Source organism: Malaclemys terrapin, chromosome 7 (genome assembly GCF_027887155.1).
Source record: "Malaclemys terrapin pileata isolate rMalTer1 chromosome 7, rMalTer1.hap1, whole genome shotgun sequence".
Classification (NCBI taxonomy): Eukaryota; Metazoa; Chordata; order Testudines; family Emydidae; genus Malaclemys; species Malaclemys terrapin.
In genome coordinates, this window is record NC_071511.1 from 45,541,063 (window position 1) to 45,545,334 (window position 4,272).

Below are 4,272 nucleotides of genomic sequence, written 5' to 3' on the forward strand. Positions count from 1 at the left end.
GATAACAGGACATATGCAAATCTGTGATTGTATCGTTCCCTATCCCACCCCCTTGCCCTTTCTGTTTCCCAAGCAGATGTGTTTCTTTTTAATAAATGGGGTTTTTTGCTTTGAAAACATTCTTCATTATTGCATAAAGTAAAAAAGATACCTTAGCCCAGGAAAGCAACAGGCACTGCAAGTCAGTGTATCAGACGTGGCAAACACAGATTCCTACTAACATTGGAACCACTGCACTTCAGTCCTGTGCAGGGCAGCAGACATTACTGGTGGCTTTCAGCCTCAAATTGCTCCCTCAAGGCATCCCTAATCCTTGCAGTCCCACGTGGAGCCCCTCTAATAGTCCTGCTCTCCGGCTGTTCAAATTCAGCCTCCAGGTGTTGAGCCTCCAAGTTCCATGCCTGAGTGAATCATTCACCCTTCCCTTCCCAAATGTTACGGAGGGTACAGCATGCGGATATAACCGCAGGGATGCTGTTATCAGCCAGGTCCAGCTTCCCGTACAGAGAGCGCCAGCAGCCCTTTAAATGGTCAAAAAACACACTCCACAGTCATTCTGCACCAGCTCAGCCTGTTGTTGAATCGCTCCTTGCTGCTGTCAAGGCTCCCTGTGTAGGGTTTCATGAGCCACAGCATCAAAGGGTAAGCAGGGTCTGCAAGGATCACAATGGGCATTTCAACTTCCCCTACGGTGATCTTCTGGTCTGGGAAAAAAGTCCTGGCTTGCAGCTTCCTGAACAGGCCGGTGTTCCGAAAGATGCCTGCGTCATGCACCTTTCCGGGCCTGCCTGTGTTAATGTCAATGAAACGCCCACGGTGATCCACAAACACCTGGAGAACCATAGAAAAATAGCCCTTCCGATTAACATACTCAGAGGCTAGGTGTGCTGGTGCCAGAATTGGAATATGCATCCCATCTATCGCCCCTCTGCAGTTAGGGAAACCCATTTGTGCAAAGCCAGCCACAATGTCATGCACGTTACTCAGAGTCACGGTTCTTTTGAGCAGGATGCAATTAATGGCCCTGCAAACTTGCATCAACACGATTCCAATGGTCGACTTCCCCACTCTAAACTGTTTAGCAACCGATCAGTAGCTGTCTGAAGTTGCCAGCTTTCAGATTGCAATAGCCACCCACTTCTCCACCATCAAGGCAGCTCTCAATCTCGTGTCCTTGTGCCGGATGGTGGGGGCGAGTTCATCACACAGTCCCATTAAAGTGGCTTTTCTCATCCGAAAGTTCTGCAGCCACTGCTCATCATCCCAGACTTGCATGACAATGTGATCCCACCACTCAGTGCTTGTTTCCCAAGCCCAAAAGCGTTGTTCCACGGTGGTGAGTATGTCCGTGAATGCCACAAGCAATCTCGTGTCGTATGCGTTACTCAAGTCGATATCATCGTCGGAGTCCTCACTGTCACTTTGGATCTTAAGGAATAACTCGACTGCCAAACGTGATGTGCTGGGAAGACTTGTCAGCATATTCCTCAGCAGTTCGGGCTCCATTCCTACAGACTGAAAGGGAAGACAGAGTGCACAGTACAAAAAACGTTGAAAGATGGCGCCAATTGTGGACAGAAGCAGAGGGATTGCTGGCATGCAAACCGATGCATCACGGGGCGTTGGGACAGGACCCAGAATGCCCCGTACCTCCCACCCCCTTCCTACAAGCTACAGCGCCGGAATGGGAAGAGGTGCTCTATGGGATAGCTGCCCACAATGCACCACTCCCAATGCCACTGCAAGTGCCGCAAATGTGGCCACGCCAGTGCGCTTGCAGCTGTCAGTGTGGACAAACTGCAGCACTTTCCCTACTGCGCTCTACGAAGGCTTGTTTAACTCAAAGCGCTCTACATTTGCAAGTGTAGCCATGCCCTGAGTTATTGTATTTTGTTGCTTCTCCTCTTTCCCATCGGGCTGTGATTCAGTGTAACTAAACAGCCTCAGGCCTTAGAGGAGAACTCTAGCTGTTGCAGGAAGTGGTGTTAGTGATTCAGTAGGTGGCGCTCTTCTCTCGGAGTTTGCGCTGCGGGACTGGAGAGCCTGTGAAAGCTGGGCCCTGGTCATTCAAGATTTGTTGATACTGCACCAGATTAACCCTGATGTCCTAGCCAGATGCTAGTCTGTATTAATTGAACTCTATCTGTCTTCAGTCTGCCCTGCAGCTTCCATTGGGCATGCTATCCTTCGTCCTACACTACCCTGCAGTGTTGATGAGTTCCTCCCAGAGGTGGTTTGATTTCCCTGTGATGGGATAGAGGGTTTGGCACGTGAAGCGATTCCTATCTTTGTCAAGAGCATCAGATGCTTCTGGATAAAAGGTGTCCTCTAACTTTAAGATTACATGTGTAATATTTACATCCTACATATAGTCAGAGCCTGGTTCTTCACTGCCTTACACCTTGGTTAGTCAATCACACCTGGACAGAGTAGGTGTAAAATGCTCCGCAATCAGAATGTATAAATACATCCAACAAGAAATCCACTTGGATTATTTCTTGTACCTCCTGGTTAGCCCTGCTGCCTTTTCTTATGCTTGCTTTCTAAGCTATCGGTAAAGGTTCTGTCAGTTAGCACTTGCTATTATGGCAGTAGGTGCAATAGTAAACCCTTCGGTAAACAAGGGGAGTGAGGTTCCTGGGCTTGTACCATTCATGTAGGTCATGGTGGCAGCTGCTTCACTCCTGTAAGCAAACAAATTACTTAGTTAATACTTCTGCTGGTGAAATGAAACAATCCTGGATACTCTCTAATCATTTATCCCAATTCTAGTTCCCGGATCTGCCACACGGCTCCCCGGGCCGGGGGGAGCTGCCGCGGGGGGTGGGGGGGCGCTCAAGGCAAGGGGGGGGAGCTGCTGCGGGGGGGAGACCTCAGGGCAGAGGGGGGAATGGGGAGCTGCCGCGGGGGGGCACCTTAGGGCGGAGGGAGGGGGGCAGAGAGCTGCCACAGGGCTCGGGGTGGGGGGCGCAAGGTGGAAGTTTCGCCTAGGGCACAAAACATCCTTGCACCTGCTCTGTTCTCCTCCCATATCTTGTCTCTTATTGCGTATGCATTTGTGCAGTGCCTAGCACAATGGGGCCCTGAACTCGGAGCCTCTAGGCACACCCACAATATTCATACTACTACTTGTGATGTGGGCTTTCCCCCCTAGACTTTTACCGAGCTCCCCTGTGCTCCTCAGAGATCTTAAAGATCCGATAAGAACATGGATTTGTCCAAAGCCAAAATTTCCCCCTCCCACTAGGATGTGTGCCTAGGCTGGTTGCGACCCTCCCCTCTCCCCGCCCCCCGAGGTGGCTGCATTTCAGTGGAATGGTGGGCAGGAAAGCTGCAGAGCATGCTGGGATGAAAGAAGCAATAGGAACGCAAGATGTTATTTATCAGCTCATGCTCTGCCATAGACATGCCTCACAAAGGCAGAGGGTTTAAAAAGAACGTGAATGCCTCCCCTCTATAAACTATGCAAACACTCACAGTGCGTCACAGGTACCTCCCATGTCTATTTCCTGCCAGCTTTCAGCAAACAACAACTACCACCGGTGTGAGGGAGACCCAGGGGCCTGTGAAAGAACAGCTTTCATCCTGCTATTTCTGAGCTGCTCTGCACCTTTAAGATTCAACTCTTCAAGCGATGGGGAGTCCAGTGTACAGCACACCTGTACCAGCCCAACAACAGCCCCGTGCAAAAGGAGTCAAGCTGTTCAATGGATTGGCTGTCATCATAACCTTTGTCACAGGAACAAGGGGTTATATAATAATCCCAGGGGCTCACATGCTCCAAGCACGCTTCACTGAAATGCTTTGACCTTTCGGATCAATCTCTCACTAGACTGGCTGCTCGGTGCCATCTCACTCTCTAAAGCCTCTGTAGCCATGCAGCAGTCTTTAAACGAGCAGGACATTGCGGGGGGGAGGAGGAGGGAAGGGGAGAGGCAGGAAATCTCTGAGCAATCTGCACAATGAGAGAACATTTTTGCTGATAGAGTTTGCAGATGACACAAAGATGCTTCTGCTGCCACATTGCTACTTTTAGCCAGGCTAGCGCAGGTAAAGTTAATGGACAACATTTGTACCTGTGCTCCAATCGCATCTTGGAATGAAGCATAAATATGGCAGGTACGGTATTGTCATAACCTTTTCCCATGGGTTGGTACCTCAGGCCTTCCCCAGGGGTGTCATTTCCACTACAGATTACCCAGCTGCTGCATTCTCCGCTGCCACATTTCACTCATTCTCCTTAGGCACAGATGTGTTCCTCTTCCTCTGACC